The sequence below is a fragment of the Elephas maximus genome, chromosome 1 (genome assembly GCF_024166365.1).
Source record: "Elephas maximus indicus isolate mEleMax1 chromosome 1, mEleMax1 primary haplotype, whole genome shotgun sequence".
Lineage (NCBI taxonomy): Eukaryota > Metazoa > Chordata > Mammalia > Proboscidea > Elephantidae > Elephas > Elephas maximus.
In genome coordinates, this window is record NC_064819.1 from 29,771,105 (window position 1) to 29,795,497 (window position 24,393).

The following is a 24,393-nucleotide window of genomic DNA, read 5'->3' on the forward strand; positions in this document are numbered from 1 at the left end:
GGGCAGTCATCGGTTGTGGCCGGGCACCATCTAGTTCTTCTGGTCTCAGGATGATGTAGTCGCTGGTTCATGTGGCCCTTTCTGTCTCTTGGGCTCGTAATCGCCTGTGTCCTTGGTGTTCCTCATTCTCCTTTGATCCAGGTGGGTTGAGACCAATTGATGCATCTTAGATGGCTGCTTGCTAGCGTTTAAGACCCCAGACGCCACTCTTCAAAGTGGGATGCAGAATGTTTTCTTAATAGATTTTATTATGCCAATTGACTTAGATGTCCGCTGAAACCATGGTCCCCAGACCCCTGCCCCTGCTACGCTGGCCTTTGAAGCATTCAGTTTATTCAGGAAACTTCTTTGCTTTTGGTTTAGTCCAATTGTGCTGACCTCCCTTGTACTGTGTGCTGTCTTTCCCTTCACCTAAAGTAGTTCTTACCTACTATCTAATTAGTGAATACCCCTCTCACACCATCCCTCCCCCGCCCCGTAACCACAAAAGAATGTTTTCTTCTCAGTTTAAACTATTTCTCAAGTTCTTATAATAGTGGTCTTAGACAATATTTGTCCTTTTGCAACTGACTACTTTCACTCAGCATAATGCCTTCCAGGTTCCTCCATGTTGTGAAATGTTTCACAGATTCCTCACTGTTCTTTTATCGATGCGTAGTATTCCATTGTGTGAATACACCATAATTTATTTATCCATTCATAATTTATTTATCCATTCATCTGTTGATGGGCACCTTGGTTGCTTCCATGTTTTTGCTATTGTAAACAGTGCTGCAGTAAACATGGTTGTGCATATATCTGTTCATGTAAAGGCTCTTATTTCTCTAGGATATATTCCAAGGAGTGGGATTGCTGGATCGTATGGTAGTTCTATTTCTAGCTTTTTAAGGAAGCACCAAATCGATTTCCAAAGTGGTTGTACCATTTGACATTCTCACTAGCAGTGTAGAAGTGTTCCAATCTCTCCACAGCCTCTCCAACATTTATTCTTTTGTGTTTTTTGGATTAATGCCAGTCTTGTTGGAGTGAGATGAAATCTCATTGTAGTTTTGATCTGCATTTCTCTAATGGCTAATGATCGTGAACATTTCCTCATATATCTGTTAGCTACCTGTGACCATACATTTTTGTGGGTCTGTTTCTGGACTCTGATTTGTTCTACTAATGTATTTATCTATCCTTACTCTCATTTGACACTGTCTATATTACCTTAGCTTTATGGTAAGCTTGAAATCAAGGGGTGTACATCCTCCAATTTTGATCTTCTTTTTCAAGATTGTATTGGCTATTCTAGGACCTGTGCTTTTACATAGAAAGTTTTCAATCAGCTCGTCAACTTCTATAAACAGCTTGTAGAGATCTTATTGGGATTGCTTTGAATCTATGGATCAGTTTGAGAAGATTTAATATCTTAACAATATTGAGAGTCCCAATCCATGGACATGGCATGTGTTGCCATTCAGTTTCTCTTCTCTGTATTTTGTAGTTTTCATTACAGAGGTCTTACGTGTCTTATGTCAAATTTATTCCAAAGTATTATAAATGGAATTCATAATTCATTTTCTAATTGTTTGCTGCTAGTATATAGAAATGCACTGACTTTTGTAGTTTGATCTTGTACCTGTGACCTTGCTAAATTTATTCATTAGTTCTCATAGTTGTTTTATAGATTCATTAGGGCTTTATACATCAACAACTATTTAGCTGCAAATAAAGACAGTTTTACTTTTCCCTCCTGAATTTGAATGTCTTTTCTCTTGCCTTATTGCACTGACTTGGGGGACTTCCAGTAACAAAGCTGAAGATTAAAAGTGGTAAAAATGGAAATCCTTGTATTATTCCTGAAATTATTTAATATTCACCCTTAAATGGTGTTAGCTGTAGGTTTTTCATAGAAGCTATTTATCAGAATGGGGAGGTTCCCTTCTCTTCCTAGTTTGCAAAGAGATTTTTATCACGATGGATGTTGAATTTTGTGAAATGCTTTTTCTCATTCTATTGAGATGTTTTTTTTTCTTATTTATTCTGTTAATATGATGGATTGCACTGATTTTCAAATGTTAAATCAATCTTGCATTCCTTGGGTAAACTTGTTTATGATCTATCTTTTTTATAGGTTGTAGAGCTTGCTTTGCAAATATCTTGTTAAGAAGTTTTAAATCCATGTTTACGAGACATAGGGACATATAGTTTTCTTTTCTTGCAATACTTTTTATCAGATTATGGAAGCAGGTTTATGCTTGACTAATAAAAAGAGTTGGGAAATGTTCTGTGCTGTTTGCTGAAAGAATTTGAGTAGAATTGACATTATTTTTTCCTTAAATGTTTGATAGAATTTTCCAGTAATTATTCGGGTCTGCAGTTTTCCTTGTGGGAAAGTTTTTTTTTTAATCTTAGCTTTGACAATTGAATACTTCTGTGTAACCACCACTCAAAAAAGAATATAGAACATTTTCATTACCCCACAAAGTTCTCTTGTGTTCCTTTCCAGTGGACTCACTTTCCCTTCCTCAGAGCAACCATTTCTAATTTCTCTCATTGTAGATTAGTTTTACCTGTTTTTTGACTTCATATACATACTTTTTTTTTTTTTTTTTTTACATACATACACATATACATCACAAACACATACACACAGAGTATATATTCTGAGTTTGGTGTCTTTTATACTTCATACAGTGTTTTTCAAGATTTACCCATGATGTTGTACGTATTGGCAGCTCTTTTTTTTACTGCTGACTTGTATTCCATTGGGTGACTATGCCACAATTTGTTTATCCACTCTCCTGTTGATAGACATTTGTGGTGTTTCCTGTATAGAGCTATTACGAATAATGCTATGAACGTTTTTGCACACATTTTTTTGTGGAGTCTTTTTTTGTTTCTCTTGGGAAATACTTAGGAGTAGAGCTGATGAATCATGGGATTTACTTCTATAAGAAACTGCCAAATACTGTTTCAAAGTGGTTGTAATGTTTTACGCCTCCACCAGCAACGTATGAGAGTTCCGGATACTCCAACTGCTTGCCAGTATCTGGTGTGGCCAACCTTTTCCACTGTAGCCACTTTGGTGAGTGTGAAATGGTATCTCATTGTGGTGTTACTCTTAATTTGCATTATCCTTGGCTAATGACATCGAGGAGTCCCTGGGCAGCATAGACTGTTAAGTGCTTGGTTACTAACCGAAAGGCTGGTGGTTTGAATCCACCTGGGGCACCTCAGAAGAAAGGTCTGGAGATCTACTTCTGAAAGATCACCACCATTAAAGGCACTATGGGGCTCAGTCCTACTCTGAAACACATGGGATCTCATGAGTCAGAATCAACTTGACAGCAACTGGTGATATTTTTAATGATGTTGACTAACTTTTCAGGTACTTGTTGTTGTCAGGTGCCGTCGAGTTGGTTCCGACTCATAGCAACACAGCGTACAACAGAACAAAACACTGCCTGGTCCTGTACCATTCTCATAATTGTTGTTATCCTTGAGCCCATTGTTGCAGCCACTGTGTCAATTTATCTCGTTGAGGGTCTTCTTCTTTTCCGCTGACCCTCTACTTTACTAAGCATGACGCCCTTCTCCAGGGACTGATCCCTCCTGATAACATGTCCAAAGTACGTAAGATGAAGCTTTGCCATCCTGGCTTTTAAGGAGCTTTCTGCCTGTACTTCTTCCGAGACAGATTTGTTGGTTCTTTTGGCCATCCACATATCTTCATTTGTCTTTTGCTAATTAAAAAATTAGGTTAGTTGTGTTTTGATTTTTAGTTCTTCATATATTCTGGATACAAGTTTTCTGTCCAGTATATGGGCACTGAATTTTTTTTTTTTTTTTCCAGTCTGTGGCTTCTCTATCAGATTTTTTTAACGGTGTCTTTGGATGAACAGAACATTTTAACTTAAGTGACATGTACTTAATCATTGTTTCATTTTTATGGTTAGTGCTTTTGGTGTCCTGCTCAAGAAATCTTTGAATACCCAAAAATTGCAAAGATATTCTCCTCTGTTTTTTTTCTGTAAGCTTTCTAGCTCTGAGTTCCATGAGGTCTATGATCCATGTGTGTTCAATTTTTGTGTGTGGAGTGAGAAAGGGGTGAAGGTTCATTTTTTCCATAAGAAAAATTCATGTGCTTCAGCAACATGTTAAAAAGCCTATCCTTTTCCCACTGAATTGACTTGAAACCTTGATAATAAATCAATTGACATAGGTCTATTTCTGGATGCACTATTCTGTCCTTTGATATACCTGTCTATACTTACAACAATACCACACACTGTCTTGATTACTGTAACTTTCTCATTAAGTCTTGAAATCAGGTATCATAAATCATCCAATTTGTTCTTTTTCAAGATTATTTTAGCTATTCTATATCCTTTATATTTCCACATAAACTTTGAATTAGCCTGTTAATTTCTTCAAAAATCAAAATTCAAGAATTTTGATAGGGATTGCATTGGACCCATAGGTTAATTTAGGGGAAAATGGCTTCTTAACAATTTTTAGTTTTCCAGTCCATGACCCTGGTATATTATACCATTTATTTTGGTCTTCTTTAATTTCTCTCAGCAATGTTTTATAGTTTTCATTATAGAGATCTTGTGATCTATTTAAGTACTTATCTTTATGTATTTGATATTTTGATTAATGTTTTAATTTATTTTCTAATTGCTTTAGTTGTTCCAATTATTTCTAAAACAGTTTAAAATTTTTTGACCATGTAACCTGTGACCTTGCTAAACTCATTCATTAGTTCAAGTACCTTTTATTTTATAGAGTCATAGGATTTTCTATGTATACAATCATTCATGTATGAATAACGACAGTTTTACTTCTTTTCTGAGCTTTATATCTTTTATTTCTTTTTATTATCTTATCATACTGGTCCCATACTAAGCACTTACTTTATAACAAACAACCCAATGCTACTTCCATTTTACAGATAAGAAAATAAGGCTCAGAAAGGTTGTGTAACTTGAGCAATCAAGATTTCACAACTATTAACAGATCTAGAATCCCAAACCCAGGTAGGCTTACTTTAGAATTTGTACCTATAACCACTAGCTTATAAATTTAGAAAATTCAGAGGCACAAGTACAAAAAATGTTATCAAATTATTCATAGAAAAAAAAATCTCATTAATGGCAAAGGATACAAACAATTGAAAGAAAAAAAGGCAAATTTCTCTTAAACATGAAAAGATGCTCAACCCTACTCATAGTGAGAGACATATAAATTAAAACTGTGTTGAAAGCATTTTTTTAATCTATTAGACTGGCAAAAATCCAAATGTCTGATAACACTCTCAGTTGGCAAGGACAGAGGAAACACCGCTCTTATACACTGCAGGTGCAGTATAAGTCAGTACAATTCCTATGGAAGGCAATGAGATAATATCTATGATACCTTTTGACCTAGCATTTCTACTTTGGGGAATTAACCACACAAATATACTGTAAGCATGTGTGAAATGACCTGTGTAAACTTCAGCATACTTTATAATAGCAAGATGCTGGAAACAACCCAAATACCCATCGGTAGGAGACTATTTAAATAAATTACAGTACATCCATATGGCGAAATACTACACATCTATTTACAAATGAGGACGCTCTCTATGTACTAATACAGCAAGAGATTCAATATATATTATGACACATAACTAAAAAAATAAAATTAAGAATAATATGTGTAAAAACAGAGGAAATAAGAACCTATTTATACTTTTATGTTTCTTGACATGTACATCAAGAAACTCTGGAAGGGTACAAGAGAAAATAATAACAGTGATTCGGGGGCACTGAACGGGAACCGAATGATAGGGGCCTGGACAGGGAGGAAAGAGTTTTCACTTTTTAAGTGTTTGGTCTTTAAACCATATGAATAAATCACTTATTCAAAAAATTAAACATGCTTAAAAATAAATTTTAATGGTACCAATTGACATTAACTTATTCATACGACAAATATTTACCAAGTGCCTACTACATGTCAAGTAGACGGTATTCTGGGCACTGAGCAGGACAAAGTTCTTGCCCTTATAGAACTTACACTCTAGTGGGAAAGACCAAATAAAAATACACACACATACACAGGCATACACATGCACACATAGGTATATAATTTATTTTTCTTAAATAAACTAAGTTATTCCAAATGCACTTACTGTTTCAAAAAAGTAAACCAGGGTAAAGGGAAAAAGAGCCAAGGTAGAAGTGGGGTAGTGGCGATATTTTAGGTAGGGTAATCTAGGAAGGCTTCTCTAAGGAGGTGGCATTTGAGTAGACACCTGAATGGAGTGAGGGAGGAAAAAATGTGGGGAAGAGCTTTCCAGGCAGCAAAGGCCCTGAGGCAAGAACAAGCTTGACGTGTTCCACAATCAGCAAAACCATCTGGAAGCTGGAGCAACGTGAGCGAGGAGAACAATGGTAGGCAATGATGAGAACAGACGGTCAGAAGCCAGATGGTACGGGCTTTGTAGACCATGGGCAAGGGTTTGGATGTTACAGGCAGCGACTGGAAGCATTAAAAAAAATCCCCAGAGGGGCTCAGTTAAGATCCAGCCAGTATACACCTGTATAGCCTTCCAGGATGTCAAAAGTTTGAGATACATCAGATCGGTTAGCAAATAGCTGCTTCTCTGGTAAAAAACATCACCGACCATGCTGGCTCCTTTCCCAGGACCACTCCTCACCTCCCTACTTCCACCCCATGAACCAACAAACAACTAACCAAGCGACCTGGCCCAGCAGAGGCTACTGAGGTGGAGCAGCTAGTTAGCTCAGAAGCCTAACATCATTGAGATTTAGCAACCTAAGGAGCGAGTAAGGGTTTTCCCTCATTACAGTCCTAGAGCCTGTGTAGGACTGTGTCCTGGGCTTCAATCCCACCAAGAGTCGGTGGGGCCCAATGCCAGAGCCTGGGCTCCTGCTGGGCACCCACCCACAGCAGGAATAAAAGGTAGGCTAGAGAAACAGACCGAGTGTCCCAGAGGCCTGAGATGAATACAGAGGAAAGGGGAAACCCAGTGAACTTCTACGTACACAATCTCTCTCCTCAGCAACTCCCTGAGTGATCTGAAAGGCTACTGGCTAACGGCCAGCCTTTATAACTTTTATATATTAACCACATCAAACTTTGTTTCTATATTCAAACTCCATAAAATGATCAGGGATGGGGAGGCTTTTTAAAAAACATATTGTGGCAAAAGGGTAATAGAAAATACCAACCATTCCAACACCAAAGGCGGCCTTAACATTCTCACAAGCTGCACTCAACAGAGGCAAGACGCTTGTGTAACAGTGAGCAGATCCTGGAATCCTTGTCTCACCACAGGGCTGCAACAGCCCAAACTCGGCAACTCTGATTCCATCTATGAAACTTACTTCACACACCGTGGTGCTAGGAACTTAGTCAGGGACATTAGTACGGATGACGAAAGTCTTAAAAACAGATCCCTCCAGAAATGCGTGACATTTCTGAGGCTGCTTGCCACTTCCATCCATTTTGCCAAGTTCCTCCTCTTTGAAAATACATTCTGCTGCTCGAAAATCTAGGATTCCAACCTCTTATTGCATCGCCTGATGTTCTCCTCCGTTCTCGTTCATTTGATTTCTTTCAGCATCAAAACCTCCAGCTTAACTGCCTGAGAGACTACTAAATCTTTGCTAGGATACATTTGTGACAAGGACCTAAAGCGAAGCAGCAGCAGCTGACAAGCACATCTGGGAGAGATCTCAGCACGACTCAGGAACAACCAACGTCTGGGCACCAGGCGTACGCTCGCCCACTTTTCTTTCCTGACTGTGAGCACCTACGCGCAACCACACGAGACACTGATAACCATTTCATGCGAGCAGAACTTGTTTTAGCAAAACATTTGCTGAAAAATTGCCTGGCTTTCCCTTTCGTTCTTTTTACTGCTGATGAAATGCTTTGGTGCTTTTTCACGTAGGTCTGACTTGCGAAAGTTAGAGCCAGGTAGGACCGGGATATAATTTTAGGCGGAAATTATTCTTATAATCCTTTTTATATTAAAAGGCCACAGAATTAAAAAAAAAAAAAAAAAAACTACTTACACCACAGCAAACTGAAGTCAGGACAGGTGGCATGAAACTGCCAGCAGCCTCTGTTTCCTCACAGACTAAGCTTTGTCCCCTCCTCGCTGTTTCTGGATCAGGTTCACGCTGACACACATCCACAGTGCTTTGGAAGCTGGCATCCAACCGAGCGAGGTGGGAGGGTTTGTTAACTTAACTCCTGCTTGATAACTGCGTATCAGCAACTCCTCAAAGGTCAAGTTCAACGTGTTTAAAGAGACAAGTGCAAAGAAGATTATAGGGAAAGCCTGAAAAACCTCATCATCTCTGATGGTTGGGAATTTGGTTTCAGAGGGGATTTCTTTCCCATATATTCCTGGAAGTGGGATGTCAGGGGTGGGGGGAGGGCAGACAGCAATAGCAGAGTCCTCCAAACATCAAAAATCTAGCTTTCTTCCTTTCATAAAAGTTTTCCTTCCTCCTCAGAATCTATACATTGTGCAATCATGGCAGAAAGAGACAGAAAGTTGCTTTTCTGCTGGCGTCTCCTATCACTTCCACTCTTCACAGAAGCAGTTCACCAGGCCTTTCTTCCATGGAGCACCTAGGTGGGTTCGAACTGCCAACCTTTAGGTTAGCAGCCAATCACAAACTACTTGCACCACCCAGGCTTCTCCTCTGTTGTAGGAAGTATCCTTTTTAGCCTAACAGCATCTACTTAGCTTCCATGATTTCATCCAAGTTATTAGTAAATAAACATTGAAAAGTCAAAATCAAGAACAGAGTTCTGAAACCTGTTAGTAGGGGCTTTTCTTCAGCTTAACCCTGATCCTGACTTAATATTCCCTGGGTATGTGTGTCTGATCAGCTAGCTATAAAACCTCCTCCTCTTATACCACTTACATTTTATGGGCTTCTCAAACGTATCAGGACAATAAAATACCTTAATAGAGAGAGCTATGTCTATAGCACACCAGTTCACTCGAACCCCACTGGAAATGGAAACAGAGTGAGTTTAATGTCAGCAGGTTGTTGGTAACTGGGTACTAGCTCTTAGTAATTATCGCTTTTCCTTTTAAGAGTTTACAAACTATCAGTTAATTATTCTTTCTAGGATTCTGCTTGAGATTAAAAGGAAGTTTCCCCCCCTGTAAGTAGCGACGCTGGTCTCTGTCTCAGAAGAGGGAGATGTGGGGAAAGCATTACAAAAGAAGACCTAGTGGAAGGAACAGGCACCACGTCATGAAATCAGACTGATTAGGGCAGTGATTTTTTGCTGGAGTGTAGTGTCAAACTGGCATTGAATCATATGATGTAGTCTTGAAAAGTGGACTAGGATTTAAGCTTAAAATATCAGAAAACAGGAAGATTAAAAGATTTTTATAGCAAGGAAATAAAATAATAAAAGGAGTAAACAACCTCACTGAAAAATGGGCAAAGCATATGAACAGACAGTTCACAGGATAAGAGATATAATAGCTCTTAAATACATGAAAAGACACTCAACCTCCCTCATTACAGGAGAAACGCAGATGAAAAGTACCACAACATCATTTTAACCTGTATGTCAGCCTATGAAATTGGCAAGGTTAAAAGAGTCTCAGGAAACACGATTTTGGTGAGGTTGTGAGGAAATCACAGGGGGATAAATTGGTAGAACACCTGAAGACCAAACAAGCAATCAAAACTATAAATGCATATGCCTTCTTGCTCAGTAATAACAGAAAACATATTCACACACGTGAGCTGGTACAGGTACATGGATATTCACTGCAGCACTGCTTGCAAAAGGAAAAGATGGCAATCAGGAGGGAACTGGTAAGTTAAATTACGGGACGGTCATCCGATGGAATACTGAAATAAAATAGGTAAGGCAACTATGTATTGTCGATAAAAAATGATCAAGCAGAAAAAAACAAGGTACAGGGCAGTACATTTAGAATGTAACTATTTGTGGGGGCTTTGTTGTTAGATTTTTGTTTGTTTTTTAAATGCGTGTGCATGCAAGCAGAGAATGTCTCTGGAAGAATACCTAAGAAACCAGGAGCAGTGGGTTGCCTTTAGGGAAAGGGACTGGATAGCTGGGCTTTGGGGGTAGGAAGGAGACATTTTTTTTTGCCCTTTTTGATTTTTTATCAAGGCTTGTATTACCTATTTAGAAATAAAAGAGATATGCTAAACACAATGTGGTACCCTGGATTAGATCCTGGAATAGAAAAATGGCAGTGGAAAAGCTGGTGAAAACCAAATAAAGTCTGGAGTTTAGTGACTAGCCATGAGCTAATATTGACCCCTTCGTTTTGACAAATGAGCTGCGGTTACATAACATGCTAAATTTAGGAGAGACTGGGTAAAGGTTACACAGGAACTTTCTGTACTACCTTTGCAAACCTTCCTGTAAATTTAGGATTATCGCAAAAATAAAAAATTTATTAAAACAGTAAATAAATAGACATTTTAAAAGCTACTAAGGTGGCTATGGAAACCCTGGTGGTGTAGTGGTTAAGAGCTATAGCTGCTAACCAAAAGGTTGGCAGTTCGAAGCCACCAGGCACTCCTTGGAAACCCTATGGGGCAGTTGTACTCTGTCCTATAGGGTCACTTTGAGTCGGAATCAATTTGATGGCAAAGGCAACGGGTAGGGCAGCTATGGAGAAGACGGCTTGGAGAGGGAGAGATTAGAACCCAAGAGGCCAAATGGGAAACTGGTAGTAATTTTGGCATGAGATGATGAAAAGACAACAACTAACACAGATCTAAGACACATTTCAAAAGAAAAAAAAATTTTTGCACTATCAAAGACAGGCAAGAATGATACCAGCAATGAAAAGTGGATATTAGAGGAGGAAGCTTGTTTGAAAAGGAATGAGTTTCACTTAATTAATTCATTTGAAAAATATTTATCTGTACCTACTATTCCAGGCACTAGAGATGTCCTAGTGGATTTGTCCAAAAGTCTCTGGATATACAGGACAAGAACTCAGGTGAAAGGACAGGACTCGGGTAGCTGAGGAAGGTGATACTGAGGAAGGAAGGAGAGGCCTGCCGAATCTTGGAATAATTAGGGGAAGAATGCAGTGGCAAAGATGACAGGGAGGGACAGCCAACAGTAATGAACAGAACAGCATGGTGTAATTTTCTAGAAACCAGGATATAAGAAGAAGAGTACCATCAGATGTACTGTCCAAGAACACAAGGATCTACAAAAGGGCACAAACAGCCAGTTAAGAGAGAGAGAGATTGCTGATGTCAAAAAGCAGTCACTGAGCTGGTGGGAATGTCAAATGGTACAATCACTTTGGAAATCGATTTGGCGCTTCCTTATAAAGCTAGAAATAGAACTACCATACAATCCAGGAATCCCACTCCTTGGAATATATCCTAGAGAAATAAGAGCCTTTACATGAACAGATATATGCACAACCATGTTTACTGCAGCACTGTTTACAATAGCAAAAACATGGAAGCAACCAAGGTGCCCATCAACAGATGAATGGATAAATAAATTATGAATGGATAAATAAATTATGGTATATTCACACAATGGAATACTACGCATCGATAAAGAACAGTGAGGAATCTGTGAAACATTTCACAACATGGAGGAACCTGGAAGGCATTATGCTGAGTGAAAGTAGTCAGTTGCAAAAGGACAAATATTGTCTAAGACCACTATTATAAGAACTTGAGAAATAGTTTAAACTGAGAAGAAAACATTCTTTTGTGGTTACGGGGCGGGGGAGGGATGGTGTGAGAGGGGTATTCACTAATTAGATAGTAGGTAAGAACTACTTTAGGTGAAGGGAAAGACAGCACACAGTACAAGGGAGGTCAGCACAATTGGACTAAACCAAAAGCAAAGAAGTTTCCTGAATAAACTGAATGCTTCAAAGGCCAGCGTAGCAGGGGCAGGGGTCTGGGGACCATGGTTTCAGCGGACATCTAAGTCAATTGGCATAATAAAATCTATTAAGAAAACATTCTGCATCCCACTTTGAAGAGTGGCGTCTGGGGTCTTAAACGCTAGCAAGCAGCCATCTAAGATGCATCAATTGGTCTCAACCCACCTGGATCAAAGGAGAATGAGGAACACCAAGGACACAAGGCGATTACGAGCCCAAGAGACAGAAAGGGCCACATGAACCAGCGACTACATCATCCTGAGACCAGAAGAACTAGATGGTGCCCGGCCACAACCGATGACTGCCCTGACAGGGAATACAACAGAGAACCCCAGAGGGAGCAGGAGAGCAGTGGGATGCAGACTCCAAATTCTCATAAGACCAGACTTAATGGTCTGACTAGACTGGAAGGACCCCGGTGGTCATGGCCCCCAGACCTTGTGTTGCCCCAGGACAGGAACCATTCCCGAAGCCAACTCTTCAGACATGGATTGGACTGGACAATGGGTTGGAGAGGGATGGTGGTGAGGAGTGAGCTTCTTGGATCAGGTGGACACTTGAGACTATGTTGGCATCTCCTGCCTGGAGGGGAGATGAGAGGGTGGAGGGGGTTAGAAGCTGGTGAAAAGGACACGAAAAGAGAGAGTGGAGGTAGAGAGCAGGCTGTCTCATTAGGGGGAGAGTTATTGGGAGTGTGTAGCAAGGTGTATATGGGTTTTTGTGTGAGAGACTGACTTGATTTGTAAACTTTCACTTAAAGCACAATAAAAATTATTTAAAAAAAAAAAAAAAAAAGCAGTCACTGAAAAGACCTCTCTCACTTTCAGTAAAGCCTACGTGGAGCCTGCAATACAGAAGCCAAAATTTTCTTAAAAGAAAGCTCTTCTGATTTAAAGGCCTTTGGGAAATGGGATTCCATGTATTACCATGCTTCTCAAACTGGGGTACTTGGAAGTCATAGGATGGATCTTTTTGTAGCATCGGCTTTGTTTGGAGGAAAATATACTGGAGCAGAGAGAAGAACGTAAAATGTGCATGAGTTTTAAGACAAACACTGAGATTTCAATCACAGAATTTCTTTACTGGTGGCCATCTCAGGTTTACCTCCTAACTTCCGGGGCTACAAATTCACCTTCCACTTTCTTAGGGAGATGCTTGGCTGAAAGTTGAGAAGCACTGGCAAAATGGCCAGCTTTGTTGAAATGTCTGCATGCTATGAAAACTCAAGAAACTTATAATTTAAAAAATAAGTTTATGAACTATGGCCTCACATGACAAATTACAACAAAAAAAGAACAACAAATTTTGAATTTATCAAATTTATTTACCACTACTTTGCTACTGAGTCCTATTTATGTAACCATACATCATTGATCCTACTACGTTTGTAGCTAGAACTTAGCTACACACTTAGAAGAAAGCCACAGACAACGTAGACTACACTCAGATGCTTGACCTATGCTGTCTGATGGTGATGAATATACACTGACCACCACTCAATACTATATACATACACATGTAATACGATATATTCATACATACACACATACCCTCTTCCACTGCTGTCCAGTCCATTCCAACTCATAGCCGCCTTTTACCTTGATTTACTTTTTAAAAATAGTGTGTGCATTTGGAATAATTTATTTAAAAAAAATTATATATGTGTGTATGTGTACTTTTACTTGGTCTGGTGAGCTTGAATCACTGGCCTTTCAGTTAGCAGCTAAGCGCTTTAACCACTGAGCCACCGGGGCTCCTTCACACACAGATATATGTGTATACACACACACACATGCATATATATATATATATATATATACACATACCTGTGTGTGTATATATCTACACATACATACCTATATAGGGTTGCTATCAATCAAAATTGACTCGACAGCAATAGGTTTTTTTAAATACATACATACATAGAGCCTTGGTGGTGCAGTAGCTAAATGTTAACGGTCGCTAACCAAAAGGTCAGCAGTTCAAATCCACCAGCCGCTCCTTGGAAACCCTATGGGGCAGTTCTACTTTGTCCTACAGGGTCATTATCGTTTGGAATCAACTCAAAGGCAACTGGTTATATATACATGTCAAGGATTTCATTTTACTTAGATCCATAATCAACAGCCATGGAAGCAGCAGTCAAGAAATCAAAAGACACATTGCATTGGGCAAATCTGCTGCCAAGGACCTCTTTAAAGTGTTGAAGAGCAAAGATGTCACCTTGAAGACTAAGGTGCGCCTGACCCAAGCCGTGGTATTTTCAATCGCATCATATGCACGTGAAAGCTGGACAATGAATAAGGAAGACCGAAGAAGAGTTGACGCCTTTGAATTGTGGTGTTGGCAAAGAATATTGAATATACCATGGACTGCCAAGAGAACCAACAAATCTGTCTTAGAAGAAGTAAACCAGAATGCTCCTTAGAGGCAAGGATGGCGAGACTGCGTCTTATATACTTTGGACATGTTGTCAGGAGGGATCAGTCCCTGGAGAAGGACATCATGCTTGGCAGAGTACAGGGTCAGTGGAAAAGAGGAAGACCCTCAACAAGGTGGATTGACACAGTGGCTGCAACAATGAGCTCAAGCATAGCGATTGTAAGGATGGCTCAGGACTGGGCAGTGTTTTGCTCTGTTGTGCATAGGGTCGCTATGAGTCGGAATCGACTGAACAGCATCCAACAACAACAACATATGCATATATACACCCACGTTTGTGTGTATATTGTAGACATAGATGCTAAAACAAGCGTTGGTGACTAAGCATCAAACTCTAATTTCTATAAAAACAATCGAAACCCTGACTTACATGTTGTGCACAGCATGCCAGTAAAAGGGAAATGTAGTTTTCACCTGTAATTCTCTGCCAAGTAAAGTAAAATGCTACTTTAGCATCAGATCTTCGTGAACCAGGCTAAGCGTAAGCCTGAGAGCTTTGCTCTGAGATTTTCCATCTGACTTTAAACTGTCTCAATATATGAACCACGAGGCACACTGGCACTAAGGAAAGATATCTTTTAAACCTTCTGAGTAAGAGGCTGTAAAAGCCGTACAGAATAAGTGAGGTGCCAGACCTTCTTGAAAATGTCATGGGGGAGCCATGTAGGGTTAGTGAGCTTTCTAAAATCAGTTGACTAGCCTGATGTCATTCGAATGGAGAAATTAATACCATCATTCATTACCCTAATATATTTCTGATACTTAGGGACTTTTACTGTTTAAAAGAAAACCGGTTTTAAGAATAGCCAAAATAAGCCAGCTTCTTTTCCATAGGTTTGGGTTTCTAAACTAAAAGTCATTTATATAGCAAATAGCTTCCATGATTCCATCTTGTACACATTGTCTGAAGGTACCTCTTTAGACTAAGAAACAAAAAGCTAATGCAATACAAAACCTGGTGACAGAATTACAGCTCTCATAACTAATTCCTTCAGCCTTGGCTGTTGGCTTTCACAATTAATAACAACTCTGGGGCACATTGCCACTTCTTAACACCATCTACCATCTACAGCTCTCTGCTGTCAAATTTCCAGGGAATTTTGACATAATTATCATATTTTGAGAAAGCAAATTTGAATTGGTATCTTAGGGAATAATAAATTATTTTATTTTATGATTTGGCCTTCATAATCATGAGATTATGAGTCCTCAATGATTTCATCTTTGTTTTAAAAACACATTCAGGGAATACGAATTGATAGAAGCACTTTGAATGTCAGTTAAATGGAATCATTAATACCACCATGCAATCTGGCATTGCCTAGAAAAGTTGAAGAAACATGGATCTACAACCAGCAACTCAACTCCTGGGCACGCACCCTGGCAGAGCTGCCCAACTGGTGAGCCAAAGCTAGTGTGGAATGAATGGGTTACAGATGTGCCCAGATATGGTTCCCCTCAGCCCTGCAGCCAAGCAGCAGCCCCAGGCCAGAGGCACAGCTTCTGTACTGTAACACAGTATCTTGTACAAACATTATCTCTCATTTTCTATGTGTACCCATGACATGAGAAAGGTTGGAAACATTGTTAGAGAAGTACTTGCATTTGTGTACCAGACATGTTCGTGGAAGCAATGTTTGTAGTAACCAAAAACAGGAACGTCCCAAATGTCTATTGATAATTCATCTATCAATAAGTTCTGGAATATGCATTCAATGGAATATTACACAGCGGTGAAAACTAATGAGCAATAGCTATATGCATTGGCATGGCTAAATCTAGAGCTATAAAAAGATAAACAAACGAAACCTGTTGCCATGGAGTCAATTCTGACTCATAATGACTCTATGGGACAGAGTAGAACTGCCCCATACCCTTTCCAAGGAGCACCTGGTGGATTCGAACTGGCAACCATTTGGTCATCAGCCATAGCTCTTAACCACTATGCCACCAGGGTCTCTGAAATCTAGAGCTGTCATGTTGAGTAAAAAAGCAAATCCCAGAAAAATATACATGACGTGATTCCATTTTTATGAAGTCCAAAAGCATGCAAAACTAATCAACATATCATTTAAGAGATAGGCAGAATCGTGGCAAAGCCATTGAGAAAAGCGAGAGAGTTATTAACACGAAGTTCAGAACTTTGGTTATCTCTGAGGGAACAGAAAGTGTGAGCTCAGGGAAGAGCAACAGGAGACATGAGAGGTAACGGTGGCATTGCTTCGCTTCAACTGGGCTCTAGGTGCACACTCTCCATACAGTTATTCTGAGTCTTCTGTAAACCTTACAGATACTTTATAAATATTTTGTATCTACCCGATATGTAAGAACCATCTTTTTTCAATGCTCTGTTCTGTCCAAAGGCAGGGAGTGAATACATCTACCATCCCTGTGACAGCATGAAGGACATTGAGGGACACGGACTAGGAGGGGCTAGCACCAAATTATACAGAACGCTGCAGGGCTGTCCTGAATCTTTCACAAAGGCCCTATAGACTCACATAAAACTCCAACAGATTGGAAAGCTACAAAAATAAGTAAGAGTGACACTAAATTCAATACACTATCATTTAATGAGGCACCATATGTACACATTTTAACATCCAATGAAATATGAATTTAAACAACGGGGACTGAATAAATTGGCTGCCTGGGGATGAAGAAGTCCCTGCTATGTTCTAACCAGTCAACATCTCATTCTGTATTTAGACCACACAGAAGATATTAACAGAATTACAATACTTGAATTCATCGTGTATTGCTAGCAATGCTTGCCTGGTCAAATGCCTGTTTGTCAATGTCATTTAAGGACAGGTTTATAAAGCTTCAAGAGCAAGATCAAAGTCTGTTTCTACTGAGACAACGACCAAGGAAAACACAATAGAAACATTTTCACAAGTCCTGCCCGCCCTCTGTTCCTTGTATCCTATGGTGGGGTATTCTAGATAGTGGGATATTCTGCCAATGTAGAAGCGCTATAAGAGACCACAAAGGTAGAAATTTCACTTCCAAATTAAGTGAATTTATTATTTTTTATTTGAAATATATACAAGAAATCCATTTTGAACTCTCCCATTTAACTTAAAAAAAAGAAAAAAAGCCAGTTAAAAGCAGTTAGGTTAATGTTTATACAAAGGCCATATTTTTTTCCTTTAATGTTTTAATCGGTGAGTGACCTCGCTGGAATTCCCCTGTCAGCTCTGGAGTATCTACCTGGAAGTTTCCAACAGAAACTACTTTCACATGATACAAGAGAAAGGTATGCCAAGTGTTATCTGCCTCTGTACCTTGGACTTGGATGTTATGTTACAGATGCACCAATAAACTTTACATAGAAAGAAAGGCTTTTTTTTCCCCTTCTTTTTAGGCCATTTAAGAAAAAATCAAATTTAAAATATATTTGACATCATATACTTACGGGGCCAATTATACACAGAAGAGATTCACATAATCACTGAATTCGAGAAATTTACCCTGGATACAGCTTCACGCACTGAATATATCATGCTGAAGTGAGAAGCTGTTCCATCTTTAATTCCTGTTACATTAGTATAAAAACAAAACCACACCCATTGTAGACTGCCACATCTTTCTCCCGTGGAGCAGCTGATGGGTTCCGATGGGCGACTTTTCAGTTGGCGGCTGAGTGCTTTAACCACTGTACCACCAGGGCTCCTTAACTCTGTTTAAATTGTTTAAACCAAAAGCCAAACCTGTTGCCATTGAGTTGATTCCAACTCATAGCAACCCTATAGGACAGAGTAGAACTGGCCCATAGAATTTCCAAGGTGGGCTCGAACTGCTGACCTTTTGGTTAGCAGCTGTAGCTTGCTATAACTCCTAACCACTGAGCCACTAGGGCTCCTTACATTAGTATAACCAAAAACCAAACCCAGTGCCATCGAGTCAACTCTGACTCCTAGCGACCACATGGGACAGAGTAGAACTGCCCCACAGAGTTTCCAAGGAGGGCCTGGTGGATTCGAACTGCTGACCTTTTGGTTAGCAGCTGTAACACTTAACCACTATGCTACCAGGGTTTCCTACATTAGTATGCCTACCTAAAAATCTAGACGGTATAAAGCACTTATGGTTTTGCTTTATATTAGAATTTCTAAAATATCCATTTTGAGCAATAAGTTATTTCAGATTTACTATGAAAAAGTTTATGGGAATCCCATCCTTTCCAGTGTGAGGCAGTTAAGAAACTAACCCGAAACCACTGACAATCAATACAGAGTCGGGAGCCACAGTGGGCCTGATTTGGAGTGGAGACAAAACATCTCCCCATTGAGGCCCCGCCTCCAGTTTCATTCCAGTTTCACTTCCCCCTCACCTCAGAAGGCGAAAGTACAATCAGTACTGCCCTGGGACTCCAGCCCAGTTACCTATCTTACTCTCAGAAGCTGTTTTCAGGGCAGAAGGAAAAAAATAACATTTCGCAATCTGAGTTATAAAACATCTAGAAAGAGAATGCAGTGGTGGTTCAGAGTTGAGAAGAAAGGTACAGGAGACAGAGTGGGAAAGAAGAGGGCATCAGGGAAAATGCAGTAGACAAAGCACTGCTTTTTACTGTTTTTCTAGAATATCTCAATATACTGCTTTATAATGGTGGCTGGAATCATCTCCATTATTACAGGTCTTTTAAATAAAAATTTTAAACCATTAGCATGATATCACAATAATTGCAGGATGGAATTCAAGGCCTGGCTGTTGTCTTTTGTGTTCAAGCTCACAAAGTTTCCTATCCCCACTGCTTCCAATGTAGGAAAGAGCAGCGAATGCAATACTAAAAGTAGAGGGTCCTGGAGAGAAAGGAAGACCCTCAACGAGACGGACTGCCACAATGGCTGCGAGAATGGGCTCAGGCACAGCAATGATTGGGAGGACGGCGCAGGACTGGGCAGTGGTTTATTCTGTCGTACGTAGGGTTGCTGTGAGTCAGAACTGACTCCAGGACACCTAATGACAACAACGATACCATGGAATAAAAATGTGATGGGTGGGGGCAAAGAGGGAGAAAGAACCGTACCTCCCTGTCCCCATCAAGTCAGCAAAAAGAAGGAAAAAAAAAGCTTTTGATAATATTACTTTGGAAATATTAATATTTATTATTATTTTTTTAATGTAAATCGTTCATCATCATCTCCTGACCTTTCCTTCCACAATACTCTGCTTAAACGCTTCGCTATATACAGAGAGGCCTTAAAGGGTATGAATAAAAACTTTGGCGGCAGTTAACTCTCTGGAGGGGGGATTTCAAGAACTTTTCTTCTTTTATGTTTTTTTTTTAATGTATTTTGGCTCAAATATATTTATAACTAAGAAAGTCAATGAAAGTTATTTTCACTTTAGAAAATAAAAATATGAACTATTCAATGCAAAAATGTTATTTATTTTTATTGTTTTCATGGCAATATACACAACCAAACATACATCCCTTCACAATTTCCACACACAGAATTCAATGACATTGGTAACACATCCTACATTGTGCCAGCCGTCTCGCTTTCTCTACCCGTATTGTTTCATCACCATTCATTTGGACTCTCTGCCCCCTGCAGTTCTCATCTGCGCTTCAGTCAATGCAAATATTTTTATGTGAAGTTACCTATCAAAGAGTAAACTCTCAAATGCAAAACCAAGAAGGATTTTGGCTTCTAAGATACAATTTCAGGTTCACAAGTAAGGGAAAATATATTCAGTGTCTTTTGTTGTTGTTTTTCAGAGCTTTCTCTTGTTGACCTCTTATATCTTAATGACTCCCAAATTGATGTCTTCTGCTCAGACAGACCTCTCTCTTTTCTGTGGTTAGTTTTTAAATCTCTTAAACCAAAACTCTAATAGGAGCTGACATGTGTTAAACCTGAAACTGTTCCAAATACTTACGTTAATTAATTCAATTCTCCCAACAACCTGTGAGGTACCTCTAGATTGGAAACCCTGGTGGTGCAGTGGTTAAGTGCTATGGCTGCTAACCAAAAGGTCAGTAGTTTAAATCCACCAGCCTCTCCTTGGAAACTCTATGGGGCAGTTCTACTCTGTCCTATAGGGTCGCTATGAGTCAGAATTGACTTGACGGCAACATGTTTGGGTTTTTTGGTTTTATTATCCCCATTTTTACATATTAGGAAGCAAGGGCTGATATTCTATTTGCAACTGGACATAGTAGCAAAACGTGTTAGTGTTATAATTAAATAATTTCCTTTCATTTTTTGTTTGTTTTCTTTAGAGGGCATTCCCAAAGGTACTATATTTGGGGGGAAAGGGATATGTGATTTTGTTATTTTCATTAGGTGTTGCCACGTTTATTTTCAGGGTTTTTCTAATACTCCGATTCTCAATGTGTGGTCTCTGGACCAGCAGCATCAGCATCACCTGGGAACTTGTTAGAAATGCAAATTATGGGCCCCTAGACCTATTGAATCAGAAACTCTAGGGTAGGACCCAGCAATCTGTGTTTTTGTTTAAAACACAGACACACACATTGTGTTATTATTAAATTATTCCTCCAGGGTGATTCTGATGCACATTAAAGTTTGAGAACTATTGTTCTAATGTGTAACACATCTATTAGTTATTAAAAAGGTCCTATTTGGTCACATATTTATGTGCCAGTTGCTGTCGAGCCAATTGTGACTCATGGTGACCTTGCGTGTGTCACAGCAGAACTGTGCTCTGTAGGGTTTTCAGTGTCTCATTTTTCAGAAGTGGACTATCCAGTCTTTCTTCTGAGGTGCCCTAAGTCTCCAATTTTTCTGTTAGCAGCCGAGTGCATTAACCTTTTGCACCACTCAGGGACTCCATATTTCACACACCAAGGTATAATTACACTTTTTTTTTTTTAAACTAATTTTGTTGCATTTGTTGGAAAGAGACATTCCATAGACATTTATTAGGCACCTAGCAACAACAACAACAAAAAAGACAGACCCACTGGGTCAATTCCAACTCATAGCAACCCTACAGGACACAGTAGAACTGCCCCATAGGGTCTACCAAGGAGCACCTGGTGGATTCGAACTGCTGACCTTTTGGTTAGCAGCGGTAGCTCTTAACCACTACACCACCAGGGTTCCCAAGCATCTTGTATATGGTGGAGAATGAGTGCTTGAAGAGCTAACAGCTGGTAAGAGAGGCAGAACTTAATCATTGCAATGCCTCCGGGTACACGCTGTGAAGGAGCTGTACCCACAATGCCAAGGGGGCAATCAGCAGTAGGTTGAGGACCGTGCCTTAGCCTCTGCTTGCCCTCCGGCACCTGCTGTATCGTTCTGAGAGACACTGCTTTGTGCCAAAACATCTTGCTGCCCTGACCCGGGGATCCATGCCCCAAACATGGTCTTTGCAATAACAGCATTCCCTCTCATGGTGATTAAGCAACTCAGTTACAATAACTTCTCCTTGGTTAGAGTCCAGAGGCCATGAGAGACAAGTAGAGGAGGTAGTCAGTCCCTGGAGCTGTCTAAGATTCCAAAGAGTTTTCCAGTCCTAGTCCACAGGTAACTTTACAGTAATTTGCCTTTTTCCCACAACTACCTCATGACTTGTCATGGCTGTATCAGATATTTTGAAAATCCTCTCTAACCCGTGAAGTTCCCATTTTCCTCTCTAATTCTTCAGACTTGATCATTATTCTGAATTTGGCGTTTAAAATCCAGAAGAATATCCACCAGTTTTCATTTTATAAAAATGCCTCTGAAACTTTTTTTGTTCAACATTGTTTTTGAGATTGATTGACCCGTGTTGATAGAAGCAGCTCTATAATTTACTGTTGAATTTTATTCCGATAAATAGTCCACCAAAACTCATTCGCCCGTTCTCCTCTTGATGGACAGATTGTTTCTTTCTTTCTTTTTTTTTTTTTGTCTTTCAAAACATTCTATAGATTCCTTAAGCAAATATGAAGGACCACCACATTAAGAACAAAAACACGGCTGAGCTTCTCTCTCTCTTTCAATCAAAAGTGTAGAAACTCTTTCAAAATATCTGAATGAGAAGGGAAGGAGGGTCCAGACAATAACTAGAGGGTCTCCCTGCCGGTTGGAGCCCTGAGAACTCTGAGACATCAGAAAAGATTTCCAAAACCTCGATAGCCCAAGGACCTCCCTGGGCTGCCAAGAAAATAATCAGTAAAGACAACTCTGGCGCTGGCAGTAAACACCTGGGACTGCAGGAATGACATTTTCAAACCAAGAAGGGATGAGATAAAGGGTGCTACAACTTGGAGTAGGGATGTCCCTAAGAAACTGATTAAAAAATATGAGAATATCAAGGCACCAGGAGTATTAAGGTACCATTGGTTTCAGCCGTTTAGAGACATACAATTCTGAGAAATACAAAATAGTTTAATCTGAAGTGTATTCTGATTTAACTAAGCTGACGCCTTTGAATCATGATGTTGGCGAAGAATATTGAACATACCATGGACTGCCAGAAGAACGAACAAATCTGTCTTGGAAGAAGTACAGCCAGAAAGCTCTTAAGAAGCAAGATCGGCAAGACTTCATCTCATGTATTTTGGACATGTTATCAGGAAGGATCAGTCCCTGGAGGAGGACATCATGCTTGGTAAAGTAGAGGGTCAGTGAAAAAGAGGAAGACCCTCAATGAGAGAGACTGACACAGTGGCTGGAACAATGGGCTCAAGCATAACGACTGTGAGGAAGGTGCAAGACTGGGTAACATTTTGTTCCGTTGTACACGCAGTCACTATGAGTTGGAATCAATTGGATGGCACCTAGCAACAACAACAACAAAAAAGTTGTCTTAAGTTCTACCAAAAGAGTCTGGCTTCTTCTGACAAGTGGGATATGGCCTTCCTGCACAAAAAGCAAAGAGCAGCAAGAAGCACAAAGGAACACAGTAATGAAGAGAAATGGCAGTGCTAGCAGTGGTGACATGTGCTGGCCTCCTCTTTCCATTAATAGAGATATTTAGGTAGTTGAAAAGTTAAGCCATATATATACATGCTTTTCATTTTGGATCATTTCTATTGATTTATCACCTTCAAGTTCACTTATTCCTTTCTCATCTGTGTCTAGTCTGTCAATAAGCCTTTCTAATATATGTATTTTTTATTTCTAGCATTTTCATTTGACTCTTTATAGTTTACATTTCTCTGCTAAAGCTCCCCATCTGTTTACACATATGGTCCACCTTTAACATATTAATCATAATTAAGGTCCCGATCTGATAGTTCCATTATCTGAGTCACCTCTTGGTCTGCTTCTGTTGATTGCTTTATCTCTTGAAAATGGGTTGTTGGGTGGGGGGGTTGTTGTTTTGCTTGCTTTTTTATATTTTGTAATGTTTTATTGAACTCCAGGTGTTGTATATAGAATAACAGTAGAAACTGAGAAGGATATTTACTCCTGGAAATGAGCATGCCCGCTTTTCTGTCAGTTTACCAAGTCCACCGAAATTCCAAAAACAGATGATCTAGTCAGTTTAGCTGGGTTTGTTTTGTTGTTGCTGTGTACCTTCCTCCAGCAGTGGACAGCTGCTACCTTGTCCTTAGTGTGAAGCCTGGAGTGCGGAAGGTTTTTCTCACTAGTCCTGCTCCACCTTCAGTTTTCAGCAGGTCCAGCATGCCTGTGCCACAGAGGGGCTTCTCTCTCCACATTCTTGCCCCTCCCTCCGTGGCAGACTGCTGTTGTTAGTGCTAACTGTTCTTGGTTCTCCTAGATCAGAGTCTTAGTTTTAGGCAGGCCCTGTGCACCCATGCCTGGCATGTGGGGCTTTCTGTTCCTCACGTGACCCCATGGAAGCCAAACTGTGCCTTATATTTGTGGGGGGACACTGAGAAAAGCCTTCTAGCACCCCAGGCCCCACACTAAGTAGAAGGCAGCAGCAGTCACTGCTGCCCCTTCCCCAGGGATGACTGCTTTTGCTTCTACTCCATCCCTAGAAGCAAATGGATTTTTGCTTAGATCCTGGGGGAATGGATGGATTCTTTCTTTCCCAGCGGCTTAAGGTTTTTGCTTCGTATGAGAGAAAGTTTGGTAAAAGTG

The 24,393-nt window shown here is 39.8% G+C and overlaps 1 protein-coding gene across 5 annotated transcripts in view; it reads right to left on the minus strand.

The window, feature by feature from the left end:
* Nucleotides 1-24,393, minus strand: part of MAP3K13 (mitogen-activated protein kinase kinase kinase 13) — a 187,266-nt gene that overhangs the window by 142,887 nt on the left and 19,986 nt on the right. For 3 of the 5 annotated variants that reach the window (XM_049881224.1, XM_049881159.1, XM_049881148.1), the window contains exon 1: nt 8,076-11,871. The exons of the other annotated variants lie outside the window; for them this stretch is intronic. The gene's annotated coding sequence lies outside the window, so the exon portion shown is untranslated. Of the gene's footprint in view, nt 1-8,075; nt 11,872-24,393 lie in introns of those variants that run through there. 5 annotated transcript variants of the gene reach the window in all.